At 47.3% G+C, this 21,202-nt stretch overlaps 1 long non-coding RNA gene across 1 annotated transcript; it reads right to left on the minus strand.

Moving 5' to 3' along the window:
* Window positions 1–275: 275 nt before the first annotated feature.
* LOC120404900 lies at window positions 276–17,030 on the minus strand. Its single transcript, XR_005598241.1, has 5 exons — window positions 16,902–17,030; window positions 16,593–16,703; window positions 15,793–15,879; window positions 3,669–3,753; window positions 276–447 (listed from the first exon to the last, which is right to left on the minus strand). It is a non-coding gene; the product is annotated as an uncharacterized LOC120404900 (long non-coding RNA).
* Window positions 17,031–21,202: the final 4,172 nt, after the last annotated feature.

Here is a 21,202-nt window from a genome sequence, read left to right on the forward strand (position 1 = left end):
AATCCAGAAGGAGCAGAAACCTCTTTTGTTTGTGTTGTTCTTGGTACTATTGTCCAAGTTTGTTACCTGTACCTTGTTGAGTGGTGCTGATAAACTCTCCTATGCAGTAATGTCTCCCATGTGGGGAAAACTGAGGCAGGGTGAACAATGGCATGGTGGGCCATGAGGGGGGTGCTGCAGAGACCAGCCCTGCCACAAGTTGGTGGAGAATGTGAGCACAGATCTAGCCCCTGCAAGAGGGAGCAAACTGGGATGGCAACACTGCCACACTCAGCTAGCACTAGATTTGCACTGTTTATTCACAGTGTAACTAAATTACTGGCTTTGGCTCATCATAATTCAAGGAAAAAGTTGTTGGTTGTTTGGGTTTTTTTGAGGAAACCATAAACTGTTACTCAGCTCCCGCAGCTTCCATCCTTCTTTTTCTTTTCTTCTTTTTCACACTTCCTAAATAGGAGTTAGAAACAATAACAACAACCAACGTTAATATCACACCTTGTTGTTTATCACCTTTTTTTGTTTAATATCTAGTTGCCTCTAATTTAATCTCTTCCTTTTTCTGATGCGTGTTCTAACACAGTGGTTCTCCACCTTTTTTTATTTGCAGTCCCCTAAAACATTTCAAATGGCAGTGTGGACCCCTTTGGAAATCTGTTGTCTGTATATATAGTTGAATTCTGTACAGTCAGTTTTCAGTCTAAGGCCTGGTCTACACTAAGGGGGGGGGGGGTCGAGCTAAGGTAGGCAAGTTCAGCTACGCAAATAGCGTAGCTGAACTCGAACTACCTTAGTTTGAAGTACTCACCCGTCCAGACGCCACGGGATCGAAGTCCGCGGCTCCCCCGTCGACTCCACCACCGCCGTTCGCGGTGGTGGAGTTCCGGAGTCGACGGGAGCGCGTTCGGAGTTCGATATATCGCGTCTAGATTAGACGTGATATATCGAACTCCGAGAAGTCGAACGCTAGCCACCGACCCGGATGGTAAGTATAGACGTACCCTAAGTCTTTCACAGACCTATTAGACATAGTCCATGGACCCCCTGGGGTCCACAGACCTCAGGTTGAGAACCACTGTTCCACCAGATCATTAGACCAACTCCATTCTACACAGTAGGAAAGTTCCACAAAGGAGCACAAAGCAGTCCAAAGCCAACAACCCCCTTTGCACCAGCTGATGGCGGGTATAAACAGGTATGAATTCAATCATGGTCACTTGTGGCATCTAAGCACCTGACTTTCAGGCACAGTTGTGTACTTAAAAGTCTAAGTAACAGTAATTCTGCCCTCAATGATGCAAGTGCGAAAAAGGAGTCCAAGTGAAGGATGGACCTAAAACTGCAGACTTTTGCCCTTACTGCAATATCATTGTCTTTAGAGGGGGTTAACAGGATATAAATAGGGATAATTTGACCCTTAAAGTCTAGCCTTAGAATGTACTAATCTCACAGCTAAATCCGCCCCTAGTGGTAGCTATAGATCTATTTGGAACTGATGTAGGGGAAACCCTGGAGTGGTGTAGTGCCAAGTTTAGCAGTTCTAGGTCACCAGCCCATTGCCTGGGGAATGGACTGAGTACTATGGTGCTCCTGCTATTCATGGCTAGTGGAAAGGACCTTTGGGGACATCTGCAGCAAGGTGCACATTCGAGTAGCCCAGCAGCTGCTCAGAGTTGTGCCGGGGGCACACAGTTCCCTGGCCAGGCCCAGAATAGAAGTGCAAATGTACTGTACAGTCCCTCCTGTCCACCTCCACTCAGGTCCTGAGCCAAGGGCAGTTTATCTCGGGAACTGGGCTCAATAATTGCCCTACTAGTAAAGTCACAAAGGCGTAGCCTATTGCTGTGTGCTCCTCAGCCATCTGTGCCTGATCCACAGGGGACATGGATCTGCTAGCACTCTGAGCTAGAAAGTGTTAGCTCAACCTGTAGCAGCTCTCCTTTTAGCTCTGCAGGTCCCTGGCTCAATCACCCGTGTGTCAGCACAGACGGTGGCCGTCACCCCTATAGTAGACTGTAGGTTCTAGAGTCTATTGTTTCCCCTGGAAATGTCTTAGCTATAAAAAACAAAAATGTAGGTAATTTTTTAAAATGACATTGCAAGGGGCTCAGCCTATTAGAGAGCATAGTTCTCAATGTAGCTACAAAATCAAGTCCATCATCAGCCAAGGGATACAGGAAGGATAAAATCCATTACTTTGTCATTCCAAGATGGCTTTTCTATGACTAAAGCTGTTTGTATAATGATTTTGGAACACAGCAGTGTGATAGACCCAGGCCAGTTGGGTACAGCAGAATAGCAGAAGGCAGATATACTGGCCACTGGATTAACAGTTTTCTGTTCCCTGACTGACCAGAGCAGGGGCTGCTCCAGGCTAATGAGAACACCTGACTCTAATTAACCTGCAAAGAGTCAGGTGAGGCCATTAAGCTAATGTGACCACCTGACTCTAATTAAGGCCCCGCTGATACTATAAAAAGAGCTCACTACAGTCAGGCAGAGGAGAGCTGGAGAGCCAGAGGAGAGGAAGTGCGGCTGAAGGGCTGGTTAATGAAGACACCCCCCAACCATCGGTAAGGGAGCCCTAAGGAAAGGGTGAAGAAGGGAGAAGCAGGAGAGCTGTGGGGAAGTGGCCCAGGGAAATGTAGCAACTCTGGCAGTGAAAGGTTGGCTGCCAACAACTGCTACCATTAGGGTCCCTGAGCCAGAACCCGGAGAACAGGGCAGGCCAGGTTCCTCCCAACCCACCACTACAGGAACATCTCCTGGGAGGGGAAGTCAGACCCCTGTCAGGACAGGAGGCTAAACTGTTCTGAAACAAGCCCCTAGGAACAACAGAGACTGTGGGAGTTCTCTCACCAACCTCCTTGCACGCCTCTGATGAAAAGGGCTCAGTAGACTGTACTGAGAGAGAGAAGCCCTAGAGAGAGAAGGGCTACGTGGAGGGTCACAATGAGCCACTGAGGCTAGCATAAACCACCTAGGAGCGCAGGACCTACGGGGGCAAGGTCAGAGCTCTGCCACAACAGTAATAAACGCAGCACTCATGTCTAGTAGAGGAGCTATATACCCAGGGCTGGCTCCAGCGTTTTTGCCACCCCAAGTGGGGGGGGGCGGGGAAAGACGCGATTGGTGGCAGCTCTACCGCTGCTGCTTCATTCTCCGGCGGCAATTCGGCGGCAGGTCCTATCCTCCGAGAGGGACTGAGGGGCCCACCACCGAATTGCCAGTGAAGAGCCGGACGTGCCGCCCCGCTCCGTTGGCAGCCCCAGGCACCTGCTTGCCGCGCTGGTGCCTAGAGCCGGCCCTGTATATACCTAAGCATGGATATGTCAGATATGGTATGATGGACAGTGACTGTATGGTGCCGATGCTGCCTAATGCAGGCACCTCTGGTACGTAGCAAGCCTCATCGCTCCTAATCACCCAACAGCTGTGAATTAACTGGAATTAGCACCCTGTTGGAAGGATGTTATTGTGATTACACAATGGATATTCTTTCACCCCATAAAATAGTTCCTAGGGAAGTCTCTGAATATTCTGTTCTCCCTGGCACAGTAACATTCTGGTTTCTTTGATTACTTACTTTAAAAGCTCTCTTTTTTATATATAGTTCCACAGCTAAAACTGATAGCGTGATGTGTAACACTTGTAGCACAGTAGGCACTTACCATCTATAGAACCACATGAGTAAAGCATACATCAAGCCCCAAAAAATGCATGCAGCAATCACAGCACCTAAAATGTACTTTCCAGCTGAAAATAAAAAAAAGACAAGGAAATGATTAGTTGCAGATTGGCCTTTCCACACACCTGTAAATACAAACCCCAACCTGTGTCGTATACGGCAATAAATTGCTGGTGTCAAAGCTAGTTCTTTTTAAAGCATTTTTGCCTGCACTTCGTCTCCTTCCTTTCCAGGCCTGGCCAAATGCCTCTCTTTCAAGCCAGGAGGAATGGGGAATGTCTGAACAACTTTATACTGGGAGAGACCAGAATCTGGTTGTACACCATTATTATTTATATTACAATACTACCTAAAGGTCCTAACCAAAACTAGGGCCTCATTGTGCTGAGCCCTGTGCACATACACGGTAACAGACCGTCCTGGCCCTGAAGAGTTTGCAATCTAAACAGACAAGCCAAAGGGTGGGAGAAAGGAAGTATTATTCCCATTTTATAGCTGGGGAACTGAGTAAGGCCTGGTCTACACTAAAAAGTTGGGTCATCATAAAGGACCTGGTTGTCACATACATTAACAGGTGGCTTCCTTTGACCTAAGTTGCCTCTAATGTCAACTTCTATAATCCACCTCTGCAAGAGGCATAGCGCTTAATTCGATTTTCATGGGTCGACTGCAAGCTAGTGCAGACACAGCGTTGTGTAATTCAACTTAATTGGCCTCCAGGTGGTGTCCCAGAATGCTCATCTGTGACCGCTCTGGAGATCATTCTCAACTCTGCTGCACGGCAGCCAGGTACACAGGAAACAGCCCCTCCCCAACTAAACCCCGGGAATTTTTGATTTCCCATTTCCTGTTTGATCAGCACTGGGAACATGCCAGCTTGAGCACAGCTGATCATGGAGATTACACACCCCAAACGCGCTCCAGCTTGGTCGCACAGGAGTTGGTGGAGCTCATCGTTATGTGGAGAGAAGAGTCTGTGCAGGCAGAGTGCCAATCCAGCAGAAGATCGCTTGTGGAATGGGGGAGAAGGGCTACATGAGGGACATACAGCAACGGCATGTGAAAATAAAAGAACTTCACCAAGCGTACCAGAAGGCAAGGGAGGCGAACAGTCATTCTGGTGCTGAACCCCACACATACTGGTTCTACAATGAGCTGCATGTGATTCTCGGGGGTGACCCTACCAGCACCCCCACAAGCAACGTAGGCACCTCATAGGTGTGTTAGTCTAGGGACAACAAGGAGGACAATATGGTAGAGGAGGAGGAGGAGACTGGGAGACAGGCGAGCGAGCAGTAGATCCATTCTCCCCGAGAGCCAGGAAATATTTTTAACCCTGGAGCCCTGTGGGGTGCAGGACATCACAGTGGCTGACCGTGATGCCGGGGAAGGCACCTCTGGTGAGTATACAGTTACAATGGAAGTCTAGTTAAACTTTAGCAGGCACACACACTCAGTGGTATTGCATGTTTACTGTGAAGAAAAAACGAGGTGCTGTGGTTCTCTGCTTACAAGAGGCTGCTCCAGCTACGCAGAAGGGGGACCCTGGAAAAGACTGTTTATGTGGACTGGGATAGCCCGGGAATCCTCCATGGATATCTCTAGGAAACTTTCATGGAGGTACTCTGCAATCCTTTGCAAAAGGTTTCTGGGCAGGGCAGTTTTATTTCTTCTACCATGGTAAGACACTTTCCCATGCAACTCCTGAATTAATTCCGCTGGCATCATTGCGGTACACAGCATAGCACCATAAGGACCGGGTCGATACCCAGACACTTGCAGCATCTCCTTCTTTTCCACCTCTGTTACCCTCAGGAGACTGATATCACATAGGGTCCCCTAGGGGAAATGAGGGAAGTTCTCATTAAAAGTGCCCTTACAAGAAAAAAAAAAAAGGGCATGTAGGCCCCCCACACATTCCGGATCGCCAAACCACGTGACCACTAATGTGCCTTTACTGTGCTCTTCATGGGTCAGCAAGTAGTTTAAAGTGGCTGATAGGGGACTGGGGCCCCACATGTGAGATTCCGCAATTCGGGAGTGAAAACTTTCCCTCTCACACCCCATTTGTTAACAGCTTCCCGTGGTACTATGGGGAAGGGCCATTGTTCGGCTAGCTACCTCTGCTCCCGACATGAGCCTACCATAAACTTCATTAAAAGCGTGGTCACGCATGACTTGGGGGGAGGAGTCTACTCACCATGGCTGGAACAGCAAAACGGTGCAGTGAACAGTTACGGATTCTGATTATGTTATGGCTTGTACCTAGTGTAATAAGGATTTTTTTAAAAATGAAAACAGCCTTACTATGGAAACATTTTATTGATGTACAATGGGTCCTTTATTTTTTCCCATGACTGACAGCTGGAAATGTGTCCTTTGGTGTGTCAACACCCGAAAGCAGACATTCGCTGATTAGAAGGAGGAGAAAGAGAATGCGGGAGGACATGTTCACTGAGATAATGAATGCCTCCTGGACAGCTGACACAGAGCTGAGAGCGTGGAGGATTTCACTCTCTGAGAAGTTAGACATGGACATGGAGAGCAGGAAAGCTTCCAATGAGCAAGAGCGTGCAGTGCAGGATGAGATGCTTCGTATTATGAGGGGACCAAGCAGACATGTTGAGGCGTCTGGTTGAACTGCAGGAACAGAAGCAGGAGGGTAGAGTCCCTCTATAGCCCCTGGTGGACAGCCAGCCAGCATGGCCTGGCACAGAATCACCCTCCCCGCAACGTTCCATGAGGCGTGGGCGAAAAGTCCATTATCTCTTTCACTTAACTCAGGTGGGAGGGTACAATGAATGGAAGGCACCCATTCACAGACCTTTGATGGTCTGGAATGTGGTGTTATGTTACACAGCTGAAAAAATTTCTCCGGTTCCAACTTTATAACCCCTTTCCCCCAAGGTTATCTTTTTTTTTCCTGGTCTCTCTCTTTACTTATGTTTGTTAAACAAAGTAGATGGATTCGAGAAATAAATGTTCTTTATTGAGTAGAAGCAGTGGTCTTGGGTGGGAGGTTGGCTTAACAGGGACAGTGATACATGGCAGGTGAAGGTTGGGAAAGCACAATGCAGACAAGCAGCTCACATTGCTGTGACTCATTATTGAAACGGCTTTTCAAAGTCTCACAGATTCGCAGCACCCCTTGTTGTGCTCTTCTTATTGCCCTGGTGTCTAGCTGCTCAAAAATGGCTGCCATGTGATCTGTCTCAACTGCCCACCCCTGTGGAAAATTTCCCCCCTTTTTTTATATTTTATATTATGGAGCACACAGCAGGCAGCTATAATCAGAGGGATGTTCTCTTCACTAAGGTCCAACCTCGTTAGTAAACTTCTCCAGCACCCTTTCAAATGACCAAAGGCACATTTGACCACAATTCTGCACTTGCTGAGCCTATAGTTGAACCGTTCCTTACTGCTGTACAGACTGCCGGTGTATGGCTTCATGAGTAAGGGTAGGTTGGGCCCCCCAGGATAACTATGGGCATCTCAATGTCATCATTGTTCATTTTGTGGTCTGGAAAGAAAGTCCCGGATTGCAGCTTTTTGAACAGACCCGAGTTCCTAAAGATGTGTGCGTCATGAACCTTTCCTGACCATCCACCAGTGCTTGCAACACCATTGAAAAGTATCCCTTTTGGTTTATGTACTCTTTGGCAAGGTGGTCTGGTGCCAAGAAGGGGATATGCGTGCCATCTATTGCCCCACCGTAATTAGGGAACCCCATCGCAGCAAAACCATCCACTATGTCCTGCACATTTCCCAGACTCACTACCCCTCGTAGCAGAAGTCGATTAATGGCCTTGCACACTTGGAGCACAGCAGCTCCCACAGTTGATTGGACAAGGAGGACAAGGAGTATGGGTGGCCAGGCAACTGGCGGATCCAGTGGCACCACAAGCCAGGACCTGTCTTTTTATTCCAGAGCAGTCTAGGCAGTCCCTACAGTGCAGCATGGGAGAGCCTGATGCAGGGGCAGGAACCTCTAGTAAGTATGCAGTTTGCTTTGATATTGCAGGGACACATCTGTTCATTTACTCTCTTTTTTTAAATCATGCTAGAAGAGGTAGTGAAATAGCAACTCTGCCTCTATCGGTTATCTGCCTCTCATTCCCCTGTACAGTTAGGCACAGGGAGCCATGCAAAACAGTTTATTTATGTGCACCAGGATGTCCCTTGAATCCTCCATAGAGATCATGAGGAACGTTTTCTGAAGGTAGTCTGTAATCCTCTGCTGAAGGTTTCTGGTTTCTTCTGCCACAGTAGGACTCTTTCCCACACCACTCAGCAATTACTCCAGCAGGCACCATTGCACCACTCAGGCTAGCAGCATATAGCCCCAGTCTGCAGCCAGAAGTGAGCAAGAGCTGTTACCCTCAGAAGTGAAATATCAGCTAAAATCACCACTGCCAGAGGAAAACAGTGCCAGCATTCAGTTCATTTGCCCTATCTGCAGATACTCATGCTCGTGAACTAACCCCCTCTCCCACTGTCCCAACCCACTCCCTCTCCCCTCCAGGCCATACTCACCAAGGCTGGGACTGTAACTGTGCTCTATGAATCCCAAGGAGAAGTGAGAACGTGGTGCTTGCAACTTGTGTGGCTCAAGAGGAGTGAGTTCAGTATACCATGTTTCCATGTATCTTGTACGATTGTGAGTATGTTCACCTCTGTGCATTGTATCTCTTGCAATGGAAATGTGGCCTTGAGGGCTCTCCATCCACACCAGCAGAGCAGCTCAGCCAGACAAGGGGGAGAAGGAAGAGGATGTAGGATGACATGTTCCAAGAGATCCTGCAAGACTTTTGGTGGTTGGGCTACTGAGCACAGGGTTTGGAGGATCACACTTGTGGACAGAATGGACAGGGATAGTTTGGAGAGCACAAGGAAAGGGGAGAGACATGCAGCAGGAGATGCTAGTGCAGGGGTGGGCAAACTACGGTCAGCAGGCTTGATCTGCTTGATCCGCTGGGGAGTGGGGTCGGGGGCCGCACCACGCAACTTGGCCCTGCTCCAGCGCTCTGGCCGGGGCACTGGGTCGCAGGCTGCACCACGCAGCTCGGCCCCGCTGTGGTACTCCAGCCAGGGCGCTGGGTCGGGGGCTGCTCCAGTGCTCTGGCTGGGGCGCTGGGTTGGAGGCCGCTGCAATGCTCTGGCTGGGGCGCTGGGTCGGTGGCCACAACACGCGGCTCAGCCCCGCTCCAGCACTCTGGCTGGGGCACTGGGTCGCAGGCTGCACCATGCAGCTCAGCCCCGCTCCAGTGCTCCAGGCAGTTTGCTAAAGTCTGCCCTCTTGAAATCCATTGTCTTTATGGATTACAACATCAAACTCCGCCATCAGCTCCACAATTTTAAGGAAGTTTCTGTGGTTTGTCACATATAGCTGATCTGAAGTGTCATTGTGAGAATGTTTGCTACCCAAAACCTAGCACTGCATGGCACTTCAGATCAGCTATATGTGACAAACCATGGAAACTTCCTTAAAATTGTGGAGCTGATGGCGGAGTTTGATGTTGTACTCCAGGAGCATCAAGAAGAGTCACCACCTGAGAAATGTACCCACACCACTACCTTGGAAAAACGATTCAAAATGAGATCATACAGTTACTGGCAACAAAAGTCAAACAGAAGATTGTGGCAGATCTGAAGTCAGCAAGATATTACTCTGTTATTCTGGACTGCACACCTGACATCAGCCATATGGAACAAATGACTTTAATGGTGAGTTTTGTAACAACAACAGAACCTAATGAAAATGTTCCTGCAATGGTGACTGTCAGAGAGCATTTTCTAGAATTTATTGACATTGATGATACTACAGGAGCTGGTATGACAAATGTACTTCTTAAAAAGCTAGAAGATATGGGAATTGTGATAGCTGACATAAGAGGTCAGGGCTACGATACTGGTGCCAACATGAGAGGAAAGAACAGAGGAGTGCAGACACGGATCCGAGAGTTAAACCCTCGAGCTTTTTTTGTCCCATACAGTTCTCATTCATTGAACTTGGTGGTCAGTGATGCAGCATCAGCATCTCGTGAGGCTGCTGAATTTTTTAATGTAATTCAAAAGCATCTATGTATTTTTCTCTGCATCAACTCATCAATGACAAATTTTGAAGCAACATCTGGGAACATCTTCTCTGACACTGAGTGCCACACGATGGGAAAGTCAAGTGGAGGTGATAAAACCTATCAAACACCAAATCGGGAAGATAGATGATGCCACAGTTGCCATTATGGAGGATAATGCTATGACAGGAACTGTTCGTGGGAGAACAGTAGCAGAGGGAACTGTAATCATCAGAAACATACATAACTTCAAATTTCTGTGTGGCTTAGTGTTGTGGCATAACATACTGTTTGAAATAAATGTTGTAAGCAAGAGACTCCAAGGTGTTGACCTTGATATATCTGGAGCAATGGAACAACTGGAGCATACCTATGCAGCTTCTCCAAGCTGAAGTTAATAAAAACACATCTATGCTCCACAATGACACAGGAGAGGCTGGTCGGCCTTGCAACCATCTCAACAGAGCATGAGCTGGCCCAAAGTGTGGACCTTGAGGAAGCAGTTCAAATCTTTGCAACCAAGAAGGCAGGGAAAGCACCACTTTGATTATTCAAACAGATAAAAATGCCAATGTTTACTATGCAGACAAGAAAAATTACATTTGCTGTTCAGGTGTTTGAAAGTTAAGTGTTACTTAAAATTTTTGAACAAGGCATTTTAAGTTGTTAGTTCTCTTTTACTGGGGTAGGTAGCAGAGCAGTACCATGAGAGGAGTAGAACAGGAAGAAGGCAGAACTGAGACCTTTCAAAGTTTTGGACCAAGCGAGGGGGCATGGGGGCATCATTTGAGCTCCCTGCCTCATGTGCCAAAATGTTGTGGGCCAGCCCTGCTGAACGGGCCTGTGTTCTTAAAGATGTGTGGCTCATGCACCTTCCCTGACTGTCCTGGTGATCCCCAGCACTTGTAGTACCACAGAAAAGTAGGGAGTTGCCAATTCAATCAGGGTGGATCAGGCTTCATTAGCACTGACCCCGCCACACTTGGTAAGGCAAATCCCATCTTTTCATGTGTTGTATATTCATACTGCCTACTGTATTTTTCACTCTATGCATCTGATGAAGTGGGTTCTAGCCCACAAAAGCTTATGCCGAAATAAATGTGTTAGTCTCTAAGGTGCCACAAGGACTCCTCGCTGTTTTTGCTGATACAGACTAACATGGCTACCCCTCTGAAACCTTTCACAGACTAGACTCCTTCCTAGTCTGGGCCCAATCCTTTCCCCTGGTACAGTCCTTGTTAGTTCCAGCAGGCATCTTAGGTGAAAAGCAGGAGCTTTCTCATGACTGGGAGCTCTCTTTGTCCTGCTCCATCCCCTTTTATAGCTTTGGCACAAGGCGGGAATCTTTTGTCTCTCTGGGTCCCCACCCCTCCTTCTAAATGGAAAAGTACCAGATTTAAGATGGATTCCAGTATCATTTGACCTGGTCACATGTCCCACGAGACCTCATTCTTCATTAGCCATGGGCTGGCACACATGTACACAGGAAGGTTTGCAGGTAAACAGAGCCACTTACAACAATTGTCCTAGTCAATGGGAGCCATCAAGATTCTAACCCACCATTAATGGCCCCCACTTTGCATAATTATAGTGGGACCTCAGAGTTATACTTCATATTTCTAGCTTCAAATACAAGGATGATACATGCATACAAATAGGAGGAATATATTCAGTAGGTTATAACCTTTGTTATGATACCTTACAAGAGATCTTTTGCATAAAGGATATTCCAGTTACATCTTATTCACACTCATGAGCATATTTCCATGAAACATTATGGAGTGCATCGTCACACTTGGTACTTATTTAGTACTTCACATCTTCAAAACACTGTACAAATACTTACTGATGGCATGGCTACACTTGCAAATGTAGAGCGCTTTGAGTTAAACCAGCCTTCGTAGAGCACAGTAGGGAAAGCGCTGCAGTCTGTCCACACTGACAGCTGCAAGCACATTGGCCTGGCCACATTTGCGGCACTTGCAGTGGCATTGGGAGCGGTGCATTATGGGAAGCTATCCTGCAGAGCACCTCTTCCCATTCTGGTGCTGTGGCTTGTGGGAAGAGGGAGGGGAGTTTGGGGCATTCTGGGTCCTGTCCCAATGCCCCGTGATGCATCGGTTCGCATCCCAGTAATCTCTGTGCTTCCGTCCACATTGGCGCCATCTTTCAATGTTTTTTGTACTGCGTGCTCTGTCTTCCCTTTCGGTCTGTGGGAATGGAGCCCGAACTGCTGAGGAATATGCTGAAGAGACTCGCCAGCATGTCATGTTTAGAAGTTGAGTTACTCCTTAAGATCCACACTGACAGTGAGGACTCTGATGAGGATATGGACTCAAATAACGCATACAACATGAGATTGCTTGTGGCATTCACGGACATGCTCACCACCGTGGAACGCCACTTTTGGGCTCAGTTAACAAGCACTGTGTGGTGGGATCACATCATCCTGCAAGTCTGGGATGACGAGCAGTGGCTGCAGAACTTTCAGATGAGAAGAGCCACTTTCATGGGACTGTGTGAGGAGCTCACCCCCAACCTGCAGCACACGGACACGAGCTTGAGAGCTGCCCTGATGGTGGAGAAACGGGTGGCTATTGCAATCTGGAAGCTGGCAACTCCAGACAGCTACCAATCGGTCATGAACCAGTTTGGAGTGGGAAAGTCGACCGTTGGAATCGTGTTGATGCAAGTTTGCAGCGTCATTAATTGCATCCTGCTCAGAAGAACCATGACTCTGGGTAACATGCATGATATTGTCTGGCTTTGCACAAATGGGTTTTCCTAACTGCAGAGGGGTGATAGATGGGATGCATATTCCAATTCTGGCACCAGCTCACCTAGCCTCCGAGTATGTTAATCGGAAGGGGTATTTCTCTATGGTTCTCCAGGCTTGTGGATCACCGTGGGCATTTCATTGACATTAATGCACGCTGGCCTGGAAAGGTGCATGATGCATGCATCTTTCGGAACACTGGCCTGTTCAGGAAGCTGCAAGCTGGGACTTTTTTCCCAGATGAGAAGATCACCATCGAGGAAGTTGAAATGCCCACTGTGATCCTTGGAAACCCTGCTTACCCTTATGCCATGGCTCATGAAACCCTACACAGGGAGCCATGACAGCGGCAAGGAGGGTTCAAAAACAGGCTGAGCCAGTGCAGAATGACTGTGGAGTGTGCTTTTGGTTGTTTAAAGGGCCGCTGGTGCTCTCTGTATGGGAAGCTGGACCTGGCCGATGACAACATCCCTGTGGTTATATCCGCATGCTGTACCCTCCGTAACATTTGTGAAGGGAAGGGTGAAAGATTCACTCAGGCATGGAACTTGGAGGTTCAACACCTGGAGGCTGAATTTGAACAGCCAGAGAGCAGGGCTATTAGAGGGGCCCAGCGCAGGGCTACAAGGATTAGGGATGCCTTGAGGGAGCAATTTGAGGCTGAAAGCCACCAGTAATGTCTGGTGCCCTGCAGGGGAGTGAAGTGCAGTGGTTCCAACGTTAGTAGGAACCTGTGTTTGCGACGCTGATTGCAGTGCCTGTTGCTTTCCTGGGCTAAGTTATCTTTTACTTTATGCAATAATAAAGAATGTTTTCAAAGCCAAAAAATCCATTTATTGAAATGAAAAAAATTCATTTATTGAAAAGAAACAAAACTGCTTGGGAAACAGAAAGGGCAAGAGGGTGGGGTGGGGTGGGGAATGGTACAATCACAGATTTGCGTATGTCCTGTTATCATACTCAGACTTCCCAGCTGGAGTGCTGGGCAATGAATGCTGCACTTCAGGATGGCTATAATGCATGGTGATGGGGGTTGAGTGCAGTGGGTAAGGGTCATAGTTTTCAGGGCTGGGTGGTGAAGCTACAGGTGTTGGAGGCAGCTGGCGGCGATAAGAACCCAGATGTTGGGGAAAGTGCATTGGAGGTGACATAGGGGCACAAGGGAAAGAGTTTTGGGACAGGAGGTGCTGCTGCGGTAGTGCTCCGCCTGCATGGCTATGAGCACCTGGATTGAGTCCGCTTGGTGCTCCATGAAGCTTATCAGACAATCTGTGCTTTGCTGCCGGAGTTCCACGCTTTTGTGCCAGCGCTCCTCATTCTGCTGGTGGATCCTCCTTTCACTCTCCCTCCACTCCTGCGCTTTTAGATTCTCGTTAAGGAACTGCTGCATTACTTCATGCAGCATGTCTTCTTTGCTTCTACGTGGCCTCTTCCTAATTCTTTGGAGACTTTCGGCTGGTGATAACACAGATGGCTGAGATCTCAAGGTTGCATCTGTAAAGGCAAAATGCAACACTTAACAGAGGCAGCATTGTTCACACAAGACAGAGCAATGATTCCCCTGTACTTAAGGGCAAGCACAGTTTACACAATAGCATAATTTGCCCGTCCAAAGCGAGCGCACTTAACCCCTGGGAGCCCCGAAATGGTGAGTAAGCACAGGGTCAAGGGGGACTGATTGTTTCATGGCTGTACTGTCCTCTGGGTTTCTGTGCCTTGGGGAGAGCCAACAACTGCAGGAGGCCCCTATACTGAACACTGTCCCCATATTTTCCATAGGAGTTCGTCCTGGAAGATATCTCGCTGCTGAGGGAGACCTGGGAAGCAAGGCAGGGTCTTCTACTGCAATGCGGCTTCCACCCTGGCCCATATGCAGCTTGCCTGTGTGCAGCAATGGTCCCCCCACCCCTCATGGCACAGTGGCACGGACAAGTTAGACTGACTGGGACAAGGACCACAGTGGCTCTCCCAAGAAACCCGCGCAAGCGCATTGCCCAACTCCTCGATGAGACCTCTGAAGAGATCACTGAGGCTGATTACTGCAATGTGAGAGAGCACATCACCACCCTATTCCGCATCTAGGCATGCATGCAGCCCTAACCCTCCTCGCACCAAGAGCCTGCACTGAATAACTTCCTTCCCAAAATAAAAGCCACTTACCGGGAACATCCTCTGGTGTCTATCCTTCCCCAAGCACCGGCCGCTGCGACTGGCTACCTTCCTCCTGGCTTGAGAACAGTTCCTGGCTGCATGCATCTAGGGATTCCGGGGTGTCTTCCTCCTTCTCAGCATCCTCGCTCCCACTTTTCTCCTCCTCCTCCTGCTTTGTTGAACTGGGCTCTGAAGTGTCCATGGTGGTCCTCGGAGTGGAGGTGGGGTCGTCCCCAAGTATCGCGTCCAGCTCCTTGTAGAAATGGCTGGTCGCGGGGGCACACCAGAGCGGCAGCTTGCCTTGCAGGCTTTGCAGTAGGCATTCTGCAGCTCCTTCACTTTAACCCTGCAGTGCAGTGTGTCCCAGTCATGGCCCCTTTCCATCATGTCCCTTGATATCTGCCAGAAGGTATCGTAATTCCTATGGCTGGAGCGCAGCTGGGACTGGGTAGCTTCTTCCCCCCAAACACTGATGAGGTCCAGCACCTCGTCATTGCTCCATACTGGGGATCGCATGGTCACCTGGAAAGATTCACTGAGAACACTCAATGCCTGGCTGAGCAAACAGGAAGGGGATTTTCAAAATTTCCAGAGAATTTAAAGGGCAGGTCTGATGCTTGGTCACCTGAGGCCAGGTCAGTAGAATTCAAAGTGATGACCAGAGTGGCTAGAACAGGCATTGTGGGACACTTCTGGAGGCCGATCAGAGCGTGTTAACAGACCAGGGCATCCACACTGGCGCCACGGCGCTCCAGCAGGGGCGCATCAAACGTTATTCCACTCGCCGAGGTGGAGCACCAGGAGCGCTCTAGCCACAGAGTCTGGGCACTCTACATGCCTTGCCAGTGTGGACGCGTCATGAGTTACAGCACACTGGGCTGCTTTAATGTGCTCTAACTCACAAGTGTAGCCATGCCCTAAGAGTAAAATTCACCCTACTGCAGCACAAGAAACTAAGTGGTACATAACCCTTGTTCTAGCCCCCTGAACAGGGGTGAATTCCCCCTTATCTGATTAATCCTTACAACAGTGCTATCAGATAGTTAGCAAGAAGGGGCCAGATCCAAAGCCTTTTGAAGAAGTTTAGGAAGCACTAATGGTTTTACCTTGTTCAAAGAATTCATCCCTCTTTACTCTCTGGAGCGTGGGGAAACTCACGAAAGGCATACTATGTATGGGCTGAAACTGACCTCCTGCATGGGGGATAACACACAATACAGACAGCTCAGTAACTTCATTGAGTCATGTTTTCCAACTGTCCCTTTTAATCACTGGACTCAAAGGTCTACATGACTGACAATGTGCTCCGCCTCCCCCAGAGAAAGGTTGATAGCATCGCAGATGGCTATTATCTTGCTGGCTATATTTGCAAGAAGAACATGCTGAAGTGCAAATTTGAGCAGAAATTAAAAGTATGGGAAGGAATCCTTCCTCTTTACCCCTCTTCTCTTGATACATAATGGCAGTGGCTAATGGGATAAGTGCAGAATGAAGCTTTCTGCTAAAGCATCAAGTATTGACCACTGCCAGAGGCAGGATACTGGATTTAATAGATCAGTGTTCTGATCCTGTAGGGCAAATACTATATACTATTGGTTTTATTCCCATTTTCAGAGGTTGACAAAACCTGGGCTCTGAACTCACCCTGGAACTTTTGGAAAGTGTGAATTTGGATTCACACTTTGTGACTGGTCCCCAACCTTTATAATGAACTGAGGCAGGCTCAGTTCTAAACTTTGTGGCTTAGACCTGTCTCTGTGCTTACTGCCCTTGTAAACTCTTGAATAATAAATGCCTTACACTTTGTTCTTTCTTCCAGTTGAAACAAAACCAACAATTATTTTAAAAGACAATTAAATATTATGGGGCAAGCGGTTGCAAAGATATGCTATAAATAAACACATACATTCAGTTCTTGAGTGCTGAAGGAAATTGTTCTTTGACCTTGTGCTTCACAACTCTACCACAAGATATGGAGTCTAATGTTTCTAGATTTCTAGTCCTGCTGGATTTTTTTCTGAAATGAAAATATCATGATTTAAAAGGTTCTCTCAGAAATCCAGACGATACCCTTTATGATTATTTTCTTACATGAAAATAGCCCTTTCTCCGCTATCCCCAGCTCCAGTCACTGTTCGGCAGAAGAATATGACATGACAGCAGTAGTAGGTATGTTTCACAGTCATCTAGATACTAACAGAATGGCTTTACTCACAGTTACTAACCAGCCAAATCCAGCATAGAGAAATCTAAATGTTGATCTAGAGCTTATTGGAAAGAGAAGTCAACAGCAGATCATCTCCAGAACCAGCCAGTCATGTGATCCAATAAAATTGACACATTGGCACCCAGTGAACAATGGAACATCACAGACTGTGACATCACTGTGTGATTTAACCTCTTAGCAACTGGCGCTAACTAGATGCTGAAAAAGTTTTGTGGTTTTTTTTGGAGAGACTAGATGGATGAGATAATATCTCTTATTGGACCAACTTCTATTGGTGAAAGAGACAATTTTTTCATCTTGAGATCTTCAGGACTGGGATGAACACAGCTACAATCACACCACAAACAAATTGTTTTTTTACACCCATCACATAAACCAGTGCAGGACCATCTGTATTTTATGCCAGGTGAAGGGGTATATATGACTAATCAGTTGGAAAAAAGGCAGGGGAAGCTAGGACTGTGGCCACATTCATCTCATTGATCAATCTAGTCAGGCCACAATCTGATGTATCAGTTTGCACTCTGATTTTTGATTTTTAAAACCTGTAGATTAGCAAAGGATCGACTGAGCGGAGACAATAGGCCAGAGTGTTTGCTCCATTAAGGCTACTCTGCCCTGTGGCCCATGCACAAAGCAACCATCAAGCCAGCTTAACTGGCCAGTGGAAGGCAACCTCTGTCTCAGACCCAGGGCCAGTGAGCAGTCTGGAGTAAAGGGTGAGGAGTCTCCAGGGCATCTCTACAATTTGGCAATTCCTGGCTTTCCCAACAGCTTCTTCATAACAGCTGGGTATAACGTAGAGCAGCCCTTTACCCGGGACCTGACCAGTGACTAGACAGCCCTAGGATCAGGGGACTGCAAGTCCCCTTTAAAGCCATTTTTGCCCCTGCAGCCCATGCTGAGCTGAGGGCAATTTAGCAGAACCAGAGAATATCTGGCTTTATTTTACCAAACTGTGTGCTGGTTTTGTGATTGACACAAATTAGGAATTAGAATAAGACCCACCAGAATCATTTCACTTGTAGCCCAAGGCAAGATTTATGCACAAGGGTCAGATCATCAACTAATGTAAATTGATGGAAGTCAATGGAGCAATACTGATTGGGGATCTGGCCACATATCTACTGGGCTCAAAGGCCAGTGTGTTAGGAATTAATGACCTATTGTTTCAGAGGTGCTTAGCACCTGCAATTATAACTAAAATCCATGAGAGATGCAGGTGCTCAATGCCTCCACAAAATTAAGCTACGAGGGAGTATGTGAGAGAGAGAAGAGGTGAGAAATTTAGGTGGGCTGGGAACCCTAGCCTAGTGGAAAGCTATATATGGACATCAAGGAGTTAATGCAATAATTTAGGAATTAAATAATGATTGAAAAATTATAAAAAGTAAAGAAACAGTAAACTGATTTCAGACACCAGGATGCTCCCTGCAGAGTCTCACTGGTAAACGAAGATTACCTTTAGTGGCAGTTCAGGTTGCATCAAGACATATTCCACCCACCCAAAACCTTAAAAGAATGGAACTAAATAAGGAAAAAGAGTTGTGGATCCTTTCCACTTTCGTATTTCATACAACACGATCAATAACATACTCCAATAAGGCTTTCAGGTTCCATCTTCAACAGATATGCATAACAAGCAACACGTATCCAACTTCATCAAACTTGTTTTTATATCAAAGGCTCAAGACATCTGACTGTTGCACATTTCATGCCTTTGAGAAGCTATAATGCCTCAATACTGTTCAGGTGACTGTTACGGTTTTGTGTTTAAGGGTTATAACCCTATTAGGAAAAGAAGCAAACACTCCACAAATAAGTCCTATGACATCACAGATTGTGTCTGTGGCTACATCATGAGAGTGAAGTCTGCTTTACAACTGGAAGCAGAAAATAATATATAACATTACAAAACAGGTTTCCTCACATAAACAAAATAATAAAATCAAATGATGTTTCTCTCTCTCTCTTTCTTTTAAGCCCTTGTGTATTGACACTGATGCTTTTATTTGCTAATGGACTATAGAAGAGCATAAGCCTAATGAATGAACATAAATAATACTGGAAAAAATGCAAATCCAGAAAATGTTACTGCAGGGCCGCCCAGAGGATTCCGGGGGCCCGGGGTCTTCGGCGGCGGGGGGGCCTTCCCTTCCAGGACCCGCCGCCGAAGTGCCCCGAACACCCGCGGTGGGCCCCCCCCGCCGCCAAATTACCGCCGAAGCAGGACCCGCCGCCGAAGTGCAGCCCGGTCTTCGGCGGTAATTCAGCGGCGGGGCCCACCGCTGGTCTCGGGCACTTCGGCGGCGGGTCCCGGAAGGGGGGCCCCCCCCCCGCCGCCGAATTACCGCCGAAGACCCAGCTGAACTTCGGCAGCGGGTCCCGCTCCGTCTTCGGCGGTAATTCGCCAGCGGGGGGGTCCTTCCACCCCGGAGCGGAAGGACCCCCGCCGGCGAAGACCGGGAGCGAAGAAGCTCCTGCGCCTGGCCCCGCAAGACTTTTCTGGGGCCCCTGGAGCGAGTGAGGGACCCCGCTCCAGGGGCCCCGAAAAACTCTGGTGGGGGCCCCTGTGGGGCTCGGGGCCTGAGGCAAATTGCCCCTCTTGCCCCCCCCCTCTGGGCGGCCCTGTGTTACTGCACACAATTTATAGAAATAAGATTTTCTTTGGTGAGATATGCCACCAAAAAGAATGATTTTTACAATAAATGAACATCTTCCTCAAAGACTAGCAAGTCATTAAAAATTAAAAGCGTACAGTACACAAGTGAGGCAATACAGCTGTATATATGAAGAATGGGAAAGATGGTTCTAGGACAAATATTTGTTTACTTAGTTTACAATTCTGATGTTTGTTTTATTGGTTTGATGTAATCGCTCGAGTCCTGGATCCACAAATTTCAATCTTCACTCTTTCAACTGCCATAGCAACGTGATAGTTTAGTTCTCTGAGATATTTTATAATCTCATCATTCAGAATTTTTGATAGCAACTGCAGCTTCTTAAAGGTTGCAGGGAGAGCAAAATGGCTGTTCCTTTCTGTACCTGTCCTGCCACCCCTCTCTCCAAGAGGTTCACTGGAATATATTAGGAATAAAATACAAGTATCAAATTCCAATAAATGAAAAATTGCTTTGGGTCAAGAAAGTGAGATTGTTTCCTCCTTGCCTGAGTGTGAGAAAAGCACTGCATGATTGACATGATAAAATATGATAGCGGAATGGTTGCTACGTGCCTTATGATGCATAATAAGGTAGTTGAGCTCGGTCCGATTTGGTGTCCACCATCTAAACAGGACAATTCCAGACTTACCAAGCCTGATTTTGGTGAATATCAGCACCAGGAGAATTTCAAATGAAAAGCAAATGATTCTTCAAATTCAAGTACACAATCCTGAAAGAATTTTGCTCTTGAGGTTAGAGCAAGGGAATGGGAATCCCCCACTTGTGGGTTCAATTTCTAGCTGTATCTCTTTGGGTGAGACACTTAGGGTAAATACTTTCACATGCGGATGTCTAAAGGTAGATGTCTAAATCCATATTTAGACATTTAAATAACATTTCTGATTTTCAAAGAGGCCAAGCACCCACAACTTCCACTGAAGTCAACTGACACTGTAGGACTCACTATCTCCCTCCTTGCTTTGAGCATGCAGTTGCAGAAGGGTTTGAAACAAGGCTGGCCCTAGGTGTTCTGCTGCCCAGAGTGGAAAACGTTTTTGGTGTCCCCCGAGAGAAGCAGTTGAGCAAAAAACAAAAACAAAGTGGCCAAGCAGAGAGAGAAAGAGAAAGGGGGAAAAAACCAAACAACTGTGTGGCCAAGCAACGTCGCGCCCTCGATGTCGATTTGTCACCCCCCTGAAGTTGGAATCCAGAAGGGCTGCCCTGATCGCCTGCCTCTAAGGCCTTGAAATGCAAATACTTTGCTGATCAGTGATGCTGGGAGAAGAAATACAGTTAATGACAATTTTACAAGGGCTTTTAGCAAAGTATCATAGCTTTGGATTTTAAAACTTGATGCCTAAAGTTAGGCACCTGAATCCATATTTAAAATTTAGGCACCTAAATAACTGGCCTGATTTTCAGAGGAATTGACCATCTATAGCTCCTAGTGATTTAAACTGGAGTTGTGGATGCTTAGTACTTCAGAAAATCTGGCCCCAGCACACTTATTTAGAGGCCTAAATATGGATTTAGGTGCCTAGCCATAAGCATCTAGGTTTGAAAATGTAAGCCTATGTTATTACAGGGGTGCAGGTAGCACTGCCTATAGATAAGGTTATCTGATCC

This window comes from Mauremys reevesii, linkage group 4 (genome assembly GCF_016161935.1).
Source record: "Mauremys reevesii isolate NIE-2019 linkage group 4, ASM1616193v1, whole genome shotgun sequence".
NCBI classification, from domain to species: domain Eukaryota; kingdom Metazoa; phylum Chordata; order Testudines; family Geoemydidae; genus Mauremys; species Mauremys reevesii.